The following is a 21,442-nucleotide window of genomic DNA, read 5'->3' as shown; positions in this document are numbered from 1 at the left end:
TTGGAGTGACCAGGAAGTCCTGAACTAAAAGTGATGGAGACAAGTGTCCTCCAGGCCAGGAACAGACCCTGGGTCCTTGTTCCAACAACTCTAGCTCTCCAGAGCTAATGTCTGCATCCCCTGGGCTTCCCTTCTCCTGAAAGAGTCAGGAGCTGACATCCCTGGGGGCTGCTCAAGCCAGTGGGAAGTGAGAGTCAAAGTCACCCAACCTTGTCAGAGTCACCCAACATTGTCATGTGGTGGCATGGTGGCCCAGCAGGACCAAGAACCCAGAAGAGCTCTGCTCCCTAAAGCACATGGTCCAGCTTCCTCACCCCCAGTTCAGCCCCTCACTTCCCACCTGATACTCCCCAAGTTTGTCTCCCAAACTTATCTCAGGGGCAGCATATGGGGTTCTAACCTGAGGCACAGATCCACTGTGATACAGCTCACCCTGGACCACGGATGGAGGTGGACATAGAGGTCATATCCAGCCAGTCTCTGGAGGACGAATCTCCGGCTCACACACAGGGCTGAGATGAATGCGATCATCAACCTAAGAGAAAAGAAGCAGGAAAGTAAACCTGCCCAAATGTACACAAGGCTTGTAAAACATAAAGCTCCTTCTGCTTGCCCAGGGATTTTGGCTTCCTGTGAAACCACAGAACAGCATGGAACTGAGGGAGGTCTTCAAATGGCCCCGAGCTCCAGGCTTCCCTGGTCACAGGCTAGGGAAAGCGTAGACCTGCTTGAGCTTTCTGAACAGGATGCAGAGATGTCTGAGAGGCCAAGAGACATAAATCCTAACAGATTTCCTGTCACTCCACTTCCCTGATGAGGAGCCAAATGCCACAGCATAAATCACACCCACGTGTGCAGCTAAGGACAACTCAGCCTAAAACAACCCTGTTCCAGCTTTTCCAGCATTATTTGGCAAGCCGTGGTCCCAGGCCATATATTTTTTACAAGTTTGTAGAGTTTTTTTCATTTATTAAACAGGACAGTCTCGGTGTTTTGTCAAATAAGTCTGGATCTAGCTGCATACTCAGTCCTGATCAAACATGTTAAAGGCACCAACAACTTCTAAATAATAAAACTGCTTTGGTTTAAAGTAGTGGGCTTCCCTGGTGGCTCAGTGGTAAACAGCCTGCCTGCAATATAGGAGACCTGGGTTGGATCCCTGGGTCAGGAAGATCTACTGGAGGAGGGCATGGCAACCCTCTCCAGTATTCTTGCCTAGAGAATCCCATGGACAAAGGAGCCTGGTGGCCTGCAGTCCATAGCGTCACCCAGAGTCAGACACGACTGAAGCAACAGCAGCAGCAGCAATAGCCGTGTTTTTCAAAGTCAATGAACCACTCAACCTTTTTTTTTTTAAAGTAACATTTATGAATATCCTACAGGACCAGGATGCTGGTTTGGGGAACCCTGGGCTTCACACGTCACGCCTCGAGTACTCTGCGTGACCTGTAAAGGGCCCAGGGTGGGTGATTGGAGCCGTCTACAAGGTCTGACCCCCTAGTCTTAACCCAGACATCTGGCATCTTGAGACACGTGGAGAAGCCAGCATCCACAGTCATGTCTGTGCTATTGAGCCGGGCGGGGATGGGAGAGACATCTCCCTCTATTAGGCATTCTGAAGGTGCACTGGAGAAGAGTCCAGTTTTCTATCTTTCCATGAACTGATGTTTATTTCTGCTGTCACCAGAAGATCCAGCCACACCAGCCTGCTTCTGCATGTTCATGCAGTGGCCACTGCAGTATTATTGGTCAGGCTGGCTTGGTACTGAGGAGGTCAAACTGACGTTAAACCTCAAGAACCTTCTGATCATCTGACCACAAGCTGGAAACATGCCAACAGTTGGTCAGGCCGTCTAAGAATGCCAAAGAACTTCTAGTGACCTGCTGCCCCTGTGAGCCAGCAGCAGGAGCTCTCAGCACTGTCCTGTCCCTTTATCCGGTAAGTCCCTCTTCTTGTCATCATACTGTCATCACAAATTGTTTCCTTTCTGGTTGTGTGGATCACGCAGTCTTTAATTTCCTGGTTCTTATCTTTCTCCCCACACCCAAGAGAAACAGGTCCGCGCCTCCAGCCAGCCTCAGCAGGGGTTTACTCTGCTGGGAAAGTGGGTCCCAGGGAACGTGCACTGAGCTCATGGATGATGTGTGTTCTGTACCTGGGACATGCGACTGAGACGTTTTCCATCCCTGTGATCCTCAGGGACTAAGGCCCCACTTACTTCCCAGGGGTGGGAAGGAGCCTGGGGTCCTCGAGGCAGCTCTCCCAGCAAGGTCAGACCCAGCGCTGGGGCCCCAGGCCAGCGTTCCTGCCGCATTTGCACCTTGCCTCAGGGGCAGGGCCTTCCTGGTGGCTCAGAGGGTAAAGCCTCTGCCTACAATGGGGGAGACCTGGGTTCGATCCCTGGGTCAGGAAGATCCCCTGGAGAAGGAAATGGCAACCCCCTCCAGTATTCTTGCCAGGAGATTCCCATGGATGGAGGAGCCTGGTAGGCTACAGTCCACAGGGTCGCAAGGAGTCGGACACAACTGAGCAACTTCACTTCACTTCGGGGACAGCATTTATTAAGCACTTACTACACACACACACACTAATTGTCAGCAAAAACTCCAATTATCAAGAGAATCAGGACCAAAAGAAAAAAAAAATACTTCTTTCAAAGCATGTGCGACCAGCAGCTCTGAGGCCCCAGGAAGCAGTAACTGTGCTCTACATCCAGACCCCTCTGGACCCCATCCACAGGAGGAGAATGGGGGAGGGGGAAAAGTGAAAAAGTGAAGTCAAGTGTTAGTCACTCAGTCATGTCTGATTCTTTACAACCTCATGGACTGTAGCTGGCCAGGCTCCTCTGTCCATGGGATGAATCCTGGAGTGGGCAGCCATTCCCTTCTCCAGGGGATCTTCCCGCCTCAGGGACCAAAGCCAGGTCTCCTGCATTGCAGGTGGACTCTTTACCATCCAAGCCACAGGTGGGGGAGCAAAGTTAGGATGGTGACTCCAAGAAGCTGGGTGAAGTCACTCCTGGTCCTCTGCAAGGAGACTCAGATCCCGCTGGCTGGCCCCATGGAGCAGAGCCAAGTGGGCCCTCACGTACCAAGACCAACTCTGTGTTGCCCTCAGCCCAACTTCGTGAACACTTATCAACCAAATGAAGGATGGCAGGACCCTACCTCCCAGGCACCAAGGCAGGACAGAAGGAAAGACGTTTCATTTGTCCTGAAACCTGGGCCCTAACAAGACGGTTCAGAGACTGGAATCCTCCACAGGCTGCCTTCTCCACTCGCTGAGACATGCCCAGATGGCGCCAAGGTATGTTACCTGTGGGCTACCTGTGCAGTCACTGGCTGGGTTCAGAAGGGCCTGCGCTTGCCTTACTGACCTGCTGTCACTGTTTCAAATTTCTATGATTTGTGAACAAGAAACTTGGGGAGTCTGAGGCTAGTTCTGGACATGGGGCCGCATTGCTCTTCAGTTGTCACCTGTGAGGTGGGGTGATGACCTCGGCTGTCCCACAGGTTGTTGTGATAACTAAATGAGGAGGATAACTAAATGAGGGGGATAACTAAGTGAGGGGGATGGGGGTCAAGTTCTTTGCAGTGTCAGGTGTATAGTGAAAGGTGTTGGCTTTCAATAGTCTCTTTTCCTCCTCCTCTGTTTTTTCTTTTCTGGGTTTCATATCAAAGATCGGGATCTTCCCAGTGAGGTGTATAGTTCTTCACTCTAAAGGTTTCTTTTTGGAGGGCTGGGGACCAAGAACATGAGAACCATCCATCCCTGTAGGGCCTGGGCTTGCTTCCACATCCTGGCAACCAAGACCAGCAGAAGTAGACAGAATATAAGCCCCCTCCCTGTGGCCCCCGAGACTGGTGGGGTTCCAGGTCACGCACCCCCTCTCTCAGCACACAAGTACTAGTGTCAAGGGACCCTGCCACCCTCAGGTTTCCAGTGGGATTTTCCCAACAATTCCTGGAACTGAGAAGTCAGTGGGGAAGGTCATGGGTAGAGTAAGGTCACTGGCCTGGCTCCAGAAACGTGGCCGCAGATAAGTCCCCTGGGTAGCAGCTCCCCAGGCCGCAACGCCCACACAACCCTCCCTCAGGACTTCCGCTCAGAGCTGCAGAGTTTAGAGAAGCAGGGAGGAGACAGCACGGACAACGGAGCGTGGGTCTACTCCACCCCCAGAAGCTGCTGCCTTTGCCCCGGAGATAAGGCTTCTGAGGACACAGCGTGAGGCCCCCAGACACTTTCAATGACAGGAGAGCATTGCCTGCGGGAACCAGGATGAGTGCCGTCTGCAGCTTCCCGTTCAGGATCTTAATCCTCTTTGTGGATGGAAAAGGGTGCAGGCCTTTTCTAAGGGCCTGCATTGTGATTTCAGCTAAGGTTTGTTTTTTTAAATGTCTGTTTATCCATCAATCAGTTTCTTCCAACTGCGGACTAAGAAAGATGGGCCGGGATTTAGGGAATATTAGAATCGGTTTATTTTTATTTTATTGTATTTGTCTGATGCAGGTGCCATCAACAGTGAAGATTCACTTTGAATGTCAGTGAGTGTGCTTGTGAAGTTCTCAGCACCCTCATTGGAAGGTATGACACTGGGGCAGGCTATGCGGACAGCCGCACGAGCCATGGTCCTGCTCTTCTGGCGTCCTTCATGAGATGGACCCCGTGAGGAGCTGACCTCTCTAGGTGAGGGTTTCTTCTCTGGAAAAGCCTGAGCCTGAACCAAGGCTGTCAAGGCTCCTCCAGCTGCACAAACACAGAGTTCTAAGATCTCGAGGACACAGCTAGACCAGTCTCTCCACACCCATCTCCATGCCCATCCACACGGAATATACTAACAACGAACAATCTGAAATGAAATCAAGAAAACAACTCAGTTGACAACAGCATCAAAGAGAATAAAACATTTAGAAATACACTCACCCAAGGAGATGAAAGATGTGTACACTGAAAACTACAAAACTTTGCTGAGAGAAATGAAAGAAGACACAAATAAATAGAAAGATGTCCTGTGCTCTTGGATCGGAAGACAACATTTTTTAAGATGTTCATACTATCCAGAGGGCTCTACAGATTCCACACAATCCCTGTCAAAATGCTAATGGAATTTTCTTCAGAAATAGAAAAATTTATCCTAAATTTTATATGGAAAGAGGAACATTGAATAGCCAAGACAATCTTGAAAAAAGTGGGAGGTGTCACATTTTCTGATTTCAAACCTGTAACAAATCTACAGCAATCAAAACAGTGTGATAATGGCAATAAATAGAATGGAGAGCCTAGAAATGAGCCCACACACATAAGAACACAGGACTTTCAGCAAGGGTGCCAAAACCATTCAATGGGAAAAGGAGAGTCTTCTCAACAGATTGTTAGGAAAACTGAATATCCACCTACATAAGAATGATTGCCTTGCCCTACATATACAATTATTTCAAAATGTATTGAATACCTAAAACTGTGAAATTCTCTTAGAATAAAACATGCAGGAAAAGCTTCATGACATGATATTTGGTCATGATTTCTTAGATGTGACACCCAAAGCACAGGCAACAAAAGTAAAAATAAATAAATTGGATGACATCAAAATGAAAACCTTCTATTGATCAGGGCACACAACTGACAGTGAAATGACACTCTGTGGAAAAGGAGAAAATAACTGCAAACATTATATCTGATAAGGGGTTAATATCCAAAATGTATAAAGAACCTCTGCAAGTCAACAACAACAAAACCCAATTAAAAATTGGGCCAAGGACCTGAATAGACATTTCTCCAAAGAAGATATACACCTGACCAATGAGCATATAGAAAGATGCTCAACATCACAAGCCATTAGGGAAAAGCGAATCAAAGCTTCACATCCAAGAGGACGGCTACTATTTCAAACAAAAAAAGAAAGAAAACCAGACTACGACAAGTCTTGGAGAAGATATGGACAAAATGGAAATTTGTAGATCATGGTACGAATGTAAACGGTGCAGCCATCATACAAAATCGTATAGCAGTTCCTCACAACATTAACTCTTCCCTCATAGCTCAGTTCGTAAAGAATCTGCCTGCAAGGCGGGAGACCTGGGTTCGATGCCTGGGTTGGGAAGATCCCTTGGAGAAGGAAAAGGCTACTCACTCTAGTATTCTGGCCTGGAGAATTCCATGGACTGTACAGTCCATGGGGTCACAAAGAGTTGGACACGACTGGGCGACTTTCACTTTCAAAATGTTAAACATTAAATCACCCAGCAAGGATTTCTCAACAATGTGAATGGGTTGTACTAAACCCTAGAATTCACCTGCCAATGCAGGAGACACAGGTGCGAAGCTTGGGTTGGGAAGATCCCCTGGAGAAGAGAATGGCAACCCACTCCAGTGTTCTTGCGCGAGAAATCCCACGGACAGAGGAAGCTGGTGATCACAAAGGGTCGGACATGACCGAGTGACTAAACCGCCACCACCAAGCCCTGCTGAGCTGTACACTTCAAAATGGAGAAAATGGTGAGATTTATGTTATGTATGATTTGCCACAATTTGAGAAAATAAAAGCTATAAATAAAAAAAGGAAAGAAAATTCACATAGAAGCCTTGTCATCTAAGGAAACTCACAGTGCTGGTGGTGAGTCGGACATGACCTCAGGCTCTGTACCTCATGGGCCAGGCCCTCTGTGGGCCCAGAACCTTCTGAGGACTCAGGGAGATAGGGGAGGATTTCTCTCGGCTGCAGGCCTGTGACCTCCCTGCAGACAAGAGACCCTCCCTTGTACCCAGGAGAAGGGAGGGAGCCCACCCATGTGACACACACATTGGGCTCCAGGTAAGACCTTCTAACAGGGGCAACTGGCTTTTGGCTTCCAAAGTCAGCCTCTCAGACTTCTCAGGGAAAGCCAATCTGCGAATGCGTGTCCTCTGCCCTTCAGTTATGCGGACATGAGCCACAGCCTTGATCCTGATGTGCAGAGCTCTGCGCTGAGCAGTGTTACCTCTGAACTACAGGCTGGAGAACTGAGGCTTCACAAGGTTAAGGCCTGGCCAAGGCCACAGAGTCAGTGGCAGCAGAGGCGAGAGGACCTGGCCATTGGACTCCGTTGGCTGTTTCTTGCTCCTTAACAGATATCCCACAACTTGGAGGCTTAAAACAAGGCCCATTTTTGTTGTCTTCCTGGCTTGGCGGGGTGGCTGTGCTCAGGACGCCTGTCCTGGCCACTCTGGGTCTCCCACGTGATTTCAGTTGTATGTGAGCAGAGCTGGAGCCACCCAGAGGCGTGGCCGGGAAGGGGCCTCTTTCCCTCTCCAGATTTGGGACCCACCTTCTCCACGAGGCCTCCCTGCACAGCCTCTCCTGTGGCCTCCCCAGCAGGGTGGCTCAGGGGTCCCAGGAGCAAGGGCTTCACGCAGCCCTTAAAAGGCAGGTCTGGAACAGTAGGCCCTCACCGCTGCCAAGCCCCACAGGTCAGAGTGACTCAGAACCCAGCCCAGATTCCACCCAGCGGGGACCACACGAGGGCGTGAAGTCTGGGAGGTGTGCTTCCCTGCGGCCCCTTTGGTAACTGGTCCCCACCCCTCCAACAGCTGCGGCCCTGGCCTGGAGAGCGGCGCCTGCCCTGGGGAACTGGGAGCCTCACCTCCTCCGCTGGGCCCACAGGAGTTGGGGGAGAGAGGTGGTGGTCCTTTCCCTCAGCCTGGTGGTCTTCCTGTTTTCTTCTCCATCTGCACTGATGACAAGACAAACAAGAACCAGTGCAGGATTTGTCTGCGGTCACAGGCAGCAGGCAAACTCCAGCCACTGAGCCATCCCATCCCTCATCTTGCTGGGTGTGCTGTCAAGGAGCCCCCCAGGAAGCGTGGCGATCATAGGGAATGAGGGAGCCCCCCAGCCCTGTGACAGGCTCCTCGGCAAGGGCTGGATCTCCCAGAGAACAAGGGAGCAGGAAAAACGCGAGGGGTGTGCCCAGCCCCCAGCGCCACAAGGGTTCCTAGGAAGTGACATGTGGGGGGGAGGGGCGTGTCCAGAGCCAGGCTCTGTCTGTGGGAGAAAGAGAGGGGATGTCCCGTCGAGGAGGGGACCAGGAATGAAGGATGAATGAGAGGGAGGCCTGAATGCATCAGGGCAGGAAGGGCGTGTGGGGCCAAAGCCTTGAATGTGGGCACGATCGCCCAGGTAGACACCTTCCCGCCATTCTCTGTTTCCTAGGAAGGCCAAGGAGAGGCCTGTCTGAACCTGCTCTCGCTCTGTCTTTGGGCAAGGTATTCCTTTCTCATGAGGCTGCCGGGTAGGTGTAAGTGGCTGAGCCCCTATGGGGTGGGGGACCCTCTGTCACGTGTCAAATTTAAAAGGGCTAAAAAAATAAATAAATAAAAAAAATAAAAGGGCTGAGGGATTTCCCTGATGGTCCAGTGGCTAAGACTGTGTGTTCCCTATGCAGGGGGCAGTCCGGAGGGACAGTAAATTGTGGGAAGGTTTGAGGCTGGGGAACTGGCTTTCTGTCTCAGTCTTTACAGGTCCCAGTCATCATTCTAGCGTCCTGGTCTCTGTCTGAGGTTGGATGTAGATTCTCAGGCTAATATTTCTTAGCCAAAAGTCATTATTCAACACAGAGTCAGCCTGATTAGACCAGTTTGCATTTTTTATGATCTAACCCAATAATAACAATAATATTAAAAAAAAAAAAAAAAAAAAAACCTTTAGGCATCCAGACAGACAACTTTTCAAAATCAATGCTAAAAATGTCAGAGCAACTTTGCAAAACTCACACTAGGAATATTTCCCACATCTCCACCCATCTGCTGAGAGCTTCCGGGTCCTGTGGCCACAGCAGCCTCACCTGGCTTACCTGAGTCTCCAAACGGACTGTCTAGTTTCTGAGTCTCTCGGGCTTTTCAGGACACCCAGCTGAGGCTGAAGCCCAGAGTCACCCCCAGGTGAAAAGGGAGAACTGGGCTGCTAGGAGGGACACGGATGAAGATGTCCTTTTTGTGTTTCCTTGCAAGTCCGCTGGCCTGACGGCTACAATGCTGTCAGTTTCCAAAGCCATCTGAGGATCCCCAGTCACGTGGAGTCAGGTCGAGAAGAGAGGACACTCAGAGCCCCAGAGCAGCCGTGGGCAGCCAAGCAGGCCCGCAGTTGACAAAAATGCAGGCACAATGGTGGCTCAGATGGTGAAGAATCCGTCTGCAATACAGTAGGCCCAGGTTTGATCCCTGGGCCAGGAAGATCCCCTGGAGAAGGAAATGGCAACCCTCTGCAGTATTCTTGCCTGGAGAATTTCAAGGACAGAGAAGCCTGGTGGGCTACAGTCCACAGGGTCACAAAGAGTTGGACACCACTGAGCATCTAACACATACACCATATTCGCTCTCTGCTTGACCTTATTGTATAAACCAGAAGCCAAGACACACATTTGAAGTATGATCAGCACAACAGCCAGGAGTGAGTCAGAAAATAAGACCATTGAGGGGTGCTAGCCGTGTCCACCGAAGGGTTCTTGTAACAAGGGACTGGTTAGATGGTATTTCAGAACTCGGAAGCCACAGCAGCCTGGTCTCCTGTATACACAGGTAGGATTGCCAGGAATATTCTCTGTGGCTTTTATGCAGAGGCTGGTGTAGGGTACATACCTCTCTCCCCCTGGCTTTTCTGTCTCCTGATTTTCATGCTCGGTGGGCTGGGTCCTGGCTGATCCATGTGTCATCATACTGGCTGTTGTAGACACACAGACCCTTGTGCATATGGGAAAAAGAAAAGAAAGACAGTGATAAGTCATGTCCGACTCTTGGGACCCCAGGCACTGTAGTTTGCCAAGCTCCTCTGTCCACGAGATTCTCCACGCAAGAATTCTGGAGTGGGCAGCCTTTCCCTTCTCCAGGGGATCTTCCCAACCCAGTAATTGAACCCAGGTCTCCTGCATTGCGCACAGATGCTTTCCTGACTGAGCTATGCAGGAAGCTTGTGCGCGTGGGGACAGGACAAGAAAGATCCCAACAGGCGCACTTGCCCTGCAAATGCAGTGAGCACTTTCTGTCCTGACGGATGCTGCCAACTGCCCCACGTAAAAGTTGTGATGCCCGCACTGCCGGCTCAGCTCTGTCCCCTGGGGGTGAAGCCTTCTTGTAGGTCCTGACCTAGGGCACGAAGCACGACCTCCTCGTCTCATCACAGTTCCCATCTTCTTCTGTATGTAAGAGGCGATTAGTCCTCTGCCTCTCTCTGCTCTGTCCATCAGCTATGGGAGGATCGGTCTTTTCATCACCCATGTGTCATGGTGAAATATGAAGTGAAGAAACTATCCCCTTTAAATCTGTTATAAAGTATTTATTTATTTGACTGTTCCGGGTCTTAGCTGTAGCATGTGGGATCTTTCTCTTTAGGTGTGGTATGTGGGATCTAGTTCCCTCATCAGGGGATCAAATTTGGGCCCCCCACATTGGGAGTGCAGAGTCCTAGCCACTGGACCAGGGAAGTCCCCTTTAAATGTGGTATGTGATGCAAATGTCATTCACACTTGGTTATTCTTTTTAAATTGTTATCATCTTTTTTTAGAATATGATTACTGTACATAGTTTGCGTAGAACTCTTTTATGGCCCCCTGAGCCTTAGCCATGTTTCTCTCCTTCACTCCAAAGTTACTTATTTTTATAACTCTCCCACATTTTCTTCTAGTAGTTTCATGGTTTAATTCTTAGGGGGTTGGTGTTTGACATTTAAAAAACTTTAATTCAGCCCAATAGAATTTTAGAGCCACTTGTTCTTAGCTCTGCCCTCAGAGGTTCTTTGTGGGTTCTCCCTTTCTCTCTCTCTCTCTCTATGGTTTGTATTTTGTGCTTTCTTTGCTTTGGGTGCGTGTGTTGCTTATGATTGTTTCAAAATTGTGGATTTTGTTTCTGGTTCATCTTGTTGGTTCTGGCTGTGTTGCTCTATGAAGGGCAGGATGAGATTTAACCGTCCACTTGCAGAACCACTTTCACATCCCTCCCTAACCCAATTTTTATTGATTGTGTTATTATTTTTTAACTCTTCTGAGTTTTACTTCTAATTTAAATATGAACTGATGTTCTTAGCTTTTGAAGATTTCTTTCAAACCCCAGGATTCAGCACAGTGATTTCAGAGATGTTTGACTTGTAACTAGGAACCCACAGGTTGTTTATTTGAAAGGAAAATCCCAAAATGTACTTTTAAAAAATGTAAAATTTGGAGGCATGAGCCATTATGGCATAAACCGAATGACCTCATATTATTAGCTGGGAGGGGTCCTCGGTATCAGATATTCCAGGAAACAGCGCTGGCCCGGTCTCCTCCCCAGTGAGGCGACCTCAGGGATTCTGGGTCCACCCGAGCTGAGCGTCATCTTGTGGGGACCAGACACCCCGAGTGCCCCATCCACTGAATTCCCTGACCCCCCGGCCCCCAGCTTGGTGGCTTTGAGTCATCCTAAGACAGCTTCATCACCATGCTGCCCTGTGGCCCGCAGAGGGGAGGAATTTGGGAACACTGCACTAAATGAGGGCCCTGCCCTTCTGTTACGGAGGCCCAGACTGCAAATGCTTGCTGGAAGACGGTCCTGGCAAGCCTTTCCCTTCCCTCCATCGGACAGCAGCTCTGGTCCAGGGTCAGTTCAAGCCTGTGGATATGCGCTGAGTCTCTGCGTCCTGGGCACAGAGGTGACAAAGACAGTGGGGCGTGCCTGTATCCCGGGCTCACAGTATTTTGAGAGCAGACACTTGAGTAAGAGACTAAAGGCCAAAGGGCAGCAGCAGGTGCTGGGCGGGGTCACTCTGCTTCCAGGGGACACTGAGGATGAAAGGTTCCCAGGGCCCAGGAGGCAGATGAACAGGTTGGGGACGGCACCTCCTCTGCCCTGCCATGCTCCAAGCACAGGCACCCCTACCCCCAACCTGTCCCCTGCTCCCTATACCCCCTGTTGGAGCCTTAACACTGGACCCTAGTAGAAAGCACTCACATGGCCTCAGCTACCCCCAAATCCTCTGTCCCACAGCTAGGGCGAGTCCATGTGGAATGTAGCATCCACGCCTGCACCGGCTGCCCCGGTGCATTGAGCAGTACCCACTGTGACACACTAGGGGCCCAGCGATGAGCAAAATGGGCCCCTGCCTGCCTTGGGCTCACCTTACCACGGATCAACCAACGTGTTGTTAGACGTGGGTGTGAGATCAGGTAGGCAAGCACTGTGAACGAAAATGCAAAAAGGCAGAGGGCTCCAGAGGACTGGCCACTGATGTTTTGGGCAGGGTGGTTGGGGAAGGCCTGAGGAGATGGCATGTGGGCTGTAGGTGTCCAGAGGCGACAGAGCAGGCTTGACTTCTTAGAGTAAGGAGCAAAGATTGCTGAAAGAACTAAGTTCCAGCCTCTTCAAATTGAGTCTTATGAGATACCTGGCTTCCTAAGCAGGAGATGGTCACAGAGCTTGGGCCAGGCATGAGAAGACACTTGGGGACAGGTCTAGCAGACGCCCATCCAGGGAACAGGCCAGAGCAGCACTACGGGCCAGACTCCAAACCAGCCGGCACAGGGTCCAGCCCTACCAGGGCAGTCCGCCAGCCCGGGCCGAGGAAGGTCCTCGGGAGGCCTTTGCAGGAACATGACAACGAGACTCCCAAGGTCATCCTGACCCTTTGTAGACAGACCTGTAAATATTTGTTGGACAAGCAAATGCCAGGCTTTTTCTCCTTTCTTCCAAAACGCGTACTTCCTCCACTACAGCCCATCAGTAAGAGACAAAGTCCACACTAGCTCAACACTGAGTGTGGTGCTGACTTTCACCGGTTTCTGGTAGCAGAATGAGCCAAGAAAACCTGGCCCCTGTGAAAGAATGGGTTCTCTTGTGCCTCCATGGCAGGAATTATGAGCCCTGAATTTCTGTCTCCTTAAATAGTGATGCCCTTCTGATGTCTAGTATCTCCCTCTTCTGGGTGTACTTACCCGCTTTGCCTGAATTCTTTATTTCAGCATTTATTTATCATTTGATCACGAAGCTCTTTTCCTAAACATAACAGTCCTGATCTTCATACAGCAAAATTCTGAAGAAGGAAAAGGCCTCATCTCTGCTAAGCAATCAGGAAAAACCTTAGAAGACTTGGCATCAATCAGGAGGGTTCCTCCAGCGTGTGGGGACACAAGCTGTCAGCCAGGGTTGAGAGCATGCACATGCATGCTTCCTAGGAAGGAGGGGCACAGGAGTCCAAACAAAAGGGATCTTTCCAGGGACAGAACACCAGAAGCTCATGGCATTTTGTGGGTGGGGAACTGGGCCAGCCCAGGGGGCACCAGCCTCACACCCAAACTCCTAATGCTCCTGAAGCAAAACAATGTGTCCACCACATCACTTTTCAAAACGGGGTTGGTCAAAGTCTGCTCCATAGAGCAAAGTCCTTTGCAGTGCTCTGGGGGATACAAAAAGTTCCTTGGCTGGAGAAGTTTGGGAAACACACATTCTCCAGGTAAGAGAGCCAGCTCCCACCCAAGCCTCATTCAGGCTCTAAGGAAATCCCCTCCCGGGCTGAAATCCCATTGCCCCACCACTGCTGCCACCCCTGTCACTCACACTCCAACATAGATGTTGCTCCGGAGGGGCTCCAAACACCCTCTCAGCAGAGCCAGGGAGCAGGCCAGCACCCAGGGGGAGGCTTGACCTCACAGCAGGTGTGTGTCTGCCCCGCTGGTTGGTCAGAAAGAGTGAAGGCTTAGGATGGAAAAATGTGACACAGACAACCCACATCTCTCCCACCTTCCGGGGTGCCCCCTGATCCTCGGAAGATACTGGGGGCCAGGAAGGCCTTGAGGAGACTCCTGTAGTAGGACATGCTGGAGGTGACAAGGTTAGGGTCGAGGGTATGGCAGGTGGGAAAGAGCTGGCAGGGAGAACTCATGTGCTACCTATGTGCCCAAGGGCTGGGGGCACCAGCAGACGGGCAGAGACAGTGTAGGATCATCTCCTGCCAGCATCATGGGGGTACAGAGAGGAGCTCTATGGTCCATTTGACCTGATGCTGCACCACATAAGGGCTTCCCTGGTGGCTCAGCAATAAAGAAGGTGCCTGCCAATGCATAAGATACAGGAGATGTGGGTTCAATCCCTGAGTCGGAAAGATCCCCTGGAGCAGAAAATGGCAGCCCACTCCAGGATTCTTGCCAGAAAAAAAAAATCTCATGGACAGAGGAGCCTGGTGGGCTACAGTCCACGGGATCGCAAAGAGTCAGACACGACTGACCATGCATGCATGAGAGCAAAAGCACAATAAAAAACGAAAGTCAAATTAAATTAAAATCCAAGCAAGAACACCTTGTTTAAGAAAATAGAAACACACAATTTGTTCGCAAGAAAAAGTGTCCATTAAAAATGCTTTTACAGAGATGGGAAAGTTTGATCTAAATGAAAACTGGACTTATGAAAACCAGATTTTTAATGAGTAATGAATAACTATTGTTTTATCTAGTCTGTTACGTATTAATGGCAGATATAAGTTGGTTGTCTTTCACTTGAACCATTTTGAGTCATGTCTCTAATTCCCTGGAGCAGGACACAGGATGACCACGATGAGTCAGTCAGTCCCTCTCTCCAATCCATGACCACCTACTGCTGTGTCCACATCCACCCAGCGTTCCACAGATGTGTGATAAACGTCACTGGACAAAGAAAAGCACTCTTCCAAGACCTCAAAGAAATAATAGATCCGTCTCAGATTGGCCCTTTATCCTGGACGATCAGGTTGTTTGTCAATGGCTCTTCCACTTCTCAGAAGCCAGAAGTCTGAGCTCGAGCTTGCCTTATTAGAGCCAAGTCGCCTACCAACAGAGCCAAAATCAACCCAAAGTAATCGGCATGAACTTGTCCATTCAGACCACACAGATTCACAGAATCTTCCTCTCAAGACCCAGGGAACATCTGCTCCAGCTAATCAAGCCATCAGTTTAAGGATACACACTGCCCTCCAACCTCGACCCCGGCATTATCACTGTTTTTCCTGTCTTTCCTCCACTGTCTCCTTCTTGGCTTGGGGACACAGCAGGTCTCAGGGGATGGATAGCCACTGAGGGCCTGGGCCGGGGCCTGGCCAGAGGCTGTGAGGACATGGGTAGGAGAGGACATTCTGGAAAGAAAAGCAAGGAGACACATTTATCAGATGGAATGGCAAAGGCCAAAGAGAAACACAAAGAAAGAATTTTGTGTGAAATATGGGGAGATTGCAACCCACTCCAGTATTCTTGCTTGGAAAATTGCATGGACAGAAGAGCCTGGTGGGCTACAGTCCATGGGATCACAATGAGTTGGACCAACTGCTCACACACACATGAGCGCACGCACACACATGCACACACACGCAGGGAGATAAGCATCCATTCTCATCGATCTTCTCCCTCCTGTTTCCCCTGTCACCCCTGACCAGGCATCCAGCAAATAGTCAAGGATCAAAGTGCCTCCTGGTCCACGGTTCGGGAGAAGCAGCACTGCTCGAGTGGAGCCCTGAGCTTTTCCTCCTGTGAGCACTGGGGTGCTGCTTTACAAGCATGCCAATGAGGCTCCCCCCTCAACTTGTTCCAAGGACAGGAGTCAGGTTGGGCCTGGAATCTCCTGAGGGTCACTCCAGGGGACATGGATGCTGGCTCCATGTCAGGTGCAATTCTGAGAGTCCATTCCTCCTGCCCCACTGATTCTCTCCTCTCCAGAGGACAATTGCTGGTGTGGCCAGTCCTGTGGAGTTTACGTGACCTGGTAGGGAAGGACCAAGTCCTGGAGTCACCATGCCTGTGATAAGCCCAAAGGCCCTGTACATAATAACCAGGTGGGGTCGGTCCCAGGGCCCATTCGACAACAGGAAACAGATATCCCTTTCGTGATCCATTCTTTTTTTTTTAATTAAACTTTTTTGTTTTATATTGGGATATAGCTGATTAACAATGCTGTGATAGTTTCAGGTGGACAGCAAAGGGATTCAGCCACGCATATACAAGTATCCATTCTCCCCCAAACTCCCCTCCCATCCAGGCAGCCACATAACATTGAGCAGAGTTTCCTGTGCTACACAGTAGGCCCTTGTTGCTTATCCATTTTAGATATAGCAGTGTGTACATGTCCATCCCAAACTCTTTAACTATCCCTTCCCCCTATCCTTCCGCCTAGCATCCATAGGTTTGCTCTCTAAGTCTGTGAGTCTGTTTCTAGTTTGTAAGTTCATTGGTGTAATTTCTTTTTAGATTCCACATATAAAGTCTTACTCTGGATAAAATCCTTCCCATCTCCAAGCTGAGGATTGGCCAGGACTGAGACAGCAAGGAAAGTCCCTGGCCCCCGTTACAATGTGCTACACTGACTCAGGGAGGAGCAAAGAAATCCTGGGCACAGCCGGAGGCTCTGTAGGGCAGGGAGTCCTGTGGGGAAGCCTTCCCAGGATAAAGTCCAGAATATTCTCTAGAACATGCCCCAGAGCTGTCCGATTGCTCACCTGGAGCTCTTCTCTCTACCTGACCCCTCCTTACGGAAACTGCACGTGGGGTTCATTGAACAACAGTGAACCCCGGGCGCCCAGAGTTCAGCTTGTGTCATGTTCCCACTCTGGGAAATCAGAAGCAGGGGGGCATGTGCTCTGATTCGCTCTAGACAGATTTCTTTTAAAGTAGTCACAGCTTAGAAAAACTCTACACCTGTGCTCATAGGGTGTAGGGTGGCTTTAAGATGGGTGAAGTAAACATATTAACATAGAAGGACCTTCACAAGGTATCATATATGAAGAAGCACATCGTGGTTGGGTTTTACAGTGTGAATTTATTACTATAGCAACACACATGCTCACACTCACACCCACACCAATACCCAGAAAAGCCCACGGAGTTTCTGGGTGGTGCTGTTTAAGGGAATTTATGGACTGTGTATTGGTTTTGCTTGTCTGCATTGCTAATATGCCTCTTGACAAATGTGTGTCAATTGGGGGATAATTCATTTTTTAAATAAACAGGACCAAGTGTAGTTCTTTTTTGTTACCTGTTAAAGAGGTTAAATTTGAGTCATCAAGAACATTCATTTGTCTGAGAGATTGACCCCCACCGCTTGGATAACCCCTCTCTGGGATAATCCCCCTGACCCTGAGCTCTGCGATATCCCTGTGATGAGATGTTTGGGCCCACGAAGCCCTGTGCTATATCTGGAGCCCAGTGATTGATGACTCTGACAACGGTGACGGGGTAACACATGAACTGGAAGTTGCTGCGTCCCCCCTGGGGTCTTGGGTGTGTCTGCACAGTCTGGACTCCTGGCCTCGTCTCCCTCTTGCTGCGGAGATGTCAGAAGCCAAGGCTGGAGTCTGATGCGATGATGGGTGGTAGTCACCCAGGACTCTGGGCTTGGTCGTCAAAACACGAGCAGCAACCAGAAAAGCAGCACCAAGGAAAGGCCGCAGGACTGACTCCGCTGAGTCAGAGGAGTGAGTGACCCCATCGGGGATGGAGCGCTCACCCCAGGAGTCACTGTCACGTGTCGCCATGAACACCGCCTGGCGTTCAACACCACGTTGCTCAATGAGGGAGTGACCTCAGCCCAACCCCTACCCGATGGGGTCATTTCCCTGCAACCTGCCTGACTGGTGGTTATGCAGCTTCCTCTTGCATGCTTCTGGAGACAGGGTACTCGCTACCATGTGTGAAAGGCAGAGCAACTTGACGGCTGCATCTGTAGAAAGACTGTCCTTTAACAGTTGCCTTCAGTCTGCCAGGGCTTTGGTTCAGTGGTGCTGTTACCCATTTCCCTCCCCCAGGGACACTCAGGTCTTTGTCACAGCAACATCTGCTGCCAGGCCTCCAGTGGCCCCACATGGACATCCCACATTCCCTGAAGGTTCAGATCTGGTGGTGAGGGGCTGAGGGGCGAGACCTTAGGGGGACCAGGACCAACCACAGGGACCTGGGGAGAGTCTGCCCCAAGTGCAGCCCCTCAGCACCCCCCGTACTGCAGTCTGTGCCCCTGACTCCCCTCCCTAAGCATGGCCCTGCTCAGCCAGCCAGAGGCCTCCCTGAGGGGCATGCTGGGGGTCTGCATCACCCCAAGTCAGGAGACGGCCGAAGTGGGTGTGTCCTGGGGAGGGGGCGGTCCCAGAAGGCCGTCTGCATGCTTCCGGAGGGCCAGGACCACTCACCCTTCACCTCGTTCCTTGCCTGACCCCTGGCCCTCGCTCCTGCTCAATCACTCCCAGGCTAAAGGGCCCCCCATTCTGGCTCAGCAACTGTTGGCTAAATGAGTAAATGGAATGGAGATGCAGATGTAGACAACAGACTTGTGGACGCAGTGGGGAAAGAAAAGAGTGGGACAGATGGAGAAAGCAGCATTAACATGTACACTACCGTGTGTGAAATACACAACCGGTGAGGAGTTGCTGTACAACACGGAGAGGCCTCTGTGATGGCCTAGAGGGTGGGATGGGGGGGCGGCTATATGGATAATTATGGTTGATTCACATTGTTGTCCGGCAAAAACCAACACAGTACGGTAAAGCAATTTTCCTCCAATTAAAAAATAAATTAAAAATAAATAAACGAGTGAATGATCCAATCCGAGACCAACGTCATTACTTAGGAAACAGGTCATCCCAGACAAGCTTCCTCCTGCACCAGTGCTCACGGGTCCAGATGTGTGTCACCACCTCCAGGAAGAGAGGCCAGTCTAAGGCTCACAGTCCCAGCTGCAAGTTGGCTCACTATCCTGCCCTGCTTCTGACCCCAAGGTCACCCTCTCGGCACCATCTGGTCATTGAGACCCATGCCTGGGGGAGACAGGCCTGGTTTTCATGTAAGACCCGCACCTGGGGGAGAAGAGTCTGGCAAGATTCACAGCACATCCTCTGTCATCTCAGCTCCTCTTCCTATTTCCTGTACCCCAGAAAGAGGTCCATATAGTCAAAGCTGTGGTTTTTCCAGTAGTCATGAATGGATGTGAGAGTTGGACCGTAAAAATGGCTGAGCACTGAAGAACTGATGCTTTCAAACTGTGGTGCTGGAGAAGACTCTTGAGAGTCCCTTGGACAGCAAGGAGATCAAACCAGTAAATCTGAAAGGAAATCAGTCCTGTATATTTGTTTTTAAGGACTGATGCTGAAGCTGAAACCCCAATCCTTTGGCCACCTGATGCAAAGAGCTGACTCATTTGAAAAGACCCTGATGCTGGGAAAGATTGAAGGCAGGAGGAGAAGGGGATGACAGAGGTTGGATGGCATCACCGATTCAATGAACATGAGTTTGAGCAAGCTACAGGAGACAGTGAAGGACAGGGAAGCCTGGCGTGCTGCAGTTCCTGGGGTCACAAAGAGTTGGACATGACAAAGACTCAACAAGAGAGAGGAGGGCCCTTTTCGGGTTTCCAGCTCTGAAGTTTCCGTATCTGTAGCAGTATTGCTCACATACTAGAGTGTCTGCGGTAAGCTGGCCTGGGGTGGGGACTTGCAGGGCCCACCCTGCTCCTGTGGGCCTCCCGCCCCACTCTGGCAGGGCCAGCTCTGGTCCTCGGAATCCTGCTCAACACCAGCTTCAAGCTTCTCCTCCAGTCTCTGGATCTGCTCAGAGAGGAGCTGAAACTTCAAAACTGCAGCTGAGTCCACTACAGTGGGTTCAGCCAGGAGGAGTGTGGGTGTGGTCTCAGATCCCCCAAACATGATCAAGAGGCTTCATAGACCCAGGGGTGACTGTCCCCTCCCCCATTTTCTGTCAGCCACAATGCCCAGGCTCACGTGGCAGGGACTACACGGGGTGCCAGTGATGTGGGGAGTCCTCCTTCCAGCTCAGATCGCAGAGCGAACCCTCATTTCCACCAAAGGAGACACTGGCCATGACAAGATTGAGACCAGGGACATTATCACAGGCCATCTGTTCTGAGGGATGATAAGAACACAAAGCAAAGGCAGAGCCTCCCCTCAGCCACCCGAGAGTCCTCCACTGCTTTGCTGTTCTTGAAGACCCTGACCAGAGTCTCATGTGCCAATGCCCAGGATGAGCCACTCCCTTTGCAGGAAGTACTTGCTCAGGGCTCACTCAGGACTGTCCTCTCCTGGGGCAGTCACTGCGTGTCACCCTCTGACACAGTCCCCTATCCCAGGGGTACAGGGGAAGCCTCGCGGTCATCAGGGTGACTCTGAGGTCACTTAGCTGAGGCTGGCTGAAAACAGCCACCCTTAGCCAAAAACACAGACTCTTATGTCACAAGACGTCAATCCATACCTCCCTCTGGACAGAGCCTTCCTGCGTTGGGACATCCCCTCCCCCAGTAAGAGTCTTGTCAAGTGTGACTCAATGCTTCAGAATTTAGCTTCTGGAGATGTGTCTTGGTTAATAAGCATTAATCATGTCCTGACATTGTACAGGAGACAGGGATCAAGACCGTCCCCATGGAAAAGAAATGCAAAAAAGCAAAATGACTGTCTGGGGAGGCCTTATAAATAGCTGTGAAAAGAAGAGAAGCAAAAAGCAAAGGAGAAAAGGAAAGATATAAACATCTGAAAACAGAGTTCCAAAGAATAGCAAGGAGAGATAAGAAAGCATTCTTCAGCAATCAGTGCAAAGAAATAGAGGAAAACAACAGAATGGGAAAGACTAGGGATCTCTTCAAGAAAATTAGAGATACCAAAGGAACATTTCATGCAAAGATGGGTTCGATAAAGGACAGAAATGGTATGGACCTAACAGAAGCAGAAGATATTAAGAAGAGATGGCAAGAATACACAGAAGAACTGTACAAAAAAGATCTTCATGACCCAGATAATCATGATGGTGTGATCACTGACCTAGAGCCAGACATCCTAGAATGTGAGGTCAAGTGGGCCTTGGAAAGCATCACTACAAACAAAGCTAGTGGAGGTGATAGAATTCCAGTTGAGCTATTCCAAATCCTGAAGGATGATGCTGTGAAAGTGCTGCACTCAATATGCCAGCAAATTTGGAAAACTCAACAGTGGCCACAGGACTGGAAAAGGTCCATTTTCATTCCAATCTCAAAGAAAGGCAATGCCAAAGAATGCTCAAACTACTACACGATTGCACTCATCTCACACGCTAGTAAAGTAATGCTCAAAATTCTCCAAGCCAGGCTTCAGCAATATGTGAACCATGAACTTCCTGATGTTCAAGCTGGTTTTAGAAAAGGCAGAGGAACCAGAGATCAAATTGCCAACATCTGCTGGATCATGGAAAAAGCAAGAGAGTTCCAGAAAAGCATCTATTTCTGTTTTATTGACTATGCCAAAGCCTTTGACTGTGTGGATCACAATGAACTGTGGAAAATTCTGAAAGAGATGGGAATACCAGACCACCTGACCTGCTGCTTGAGAAATTTGTATGCTGGTCAGGAAGCAACAGTTAGAACTGGACATGGAACAACAGACTGGTTCCAAATAGGAAAAGGAGTACGTCAAGGCTGTATATTGTCACTCTGTTTATTTAACTTATATGTAAAGTA

General features: G+C 50.0%; 1 long non-coding RNA gene across 1 annotated transcript in view; it reads right to left on the bottom strand.

The window, feature by feature from the left end:
* Positions 1 to 732, bottom strand: part of LOC147360851 (uncharacterized) — a 43,762-nt gene extending 43,030 nt beyond the window's left edge. Inside the window, exon 1 of the long non-coding RNA XR_015139442.1 lies at positions 401 to 732. This is a non-coding gene — a long non-coding RNA (uncharacterized LOC147360851). The remainder of the gene's footprint in view (positions 1 to 400) is intronic.
* Between the last annotated feature and the right edge of the window lie 20,710 nt (positions 733 to 21,442).

Source organism: Bos grunniens, chromosome 13 (genome assembly GCF_055505025.1).
Source record: "Bos grunniens cultivar Pamir isolate PY7600 chromosome 13, Bosgru_T2T1.0, whole genome shotgun sequence".
Classification (NCBI taxonomy): domain Eukaryota; kingdom Metazoa; phylum Chordata; class Mammalia; order Artiodactyla; family Bovidae; genus Bos; species Bos grunniens.
Note: the sequence above shows the minus strand (reverse complement) of the source record. Positions and strands in the feature narration are given on the sequence as shown.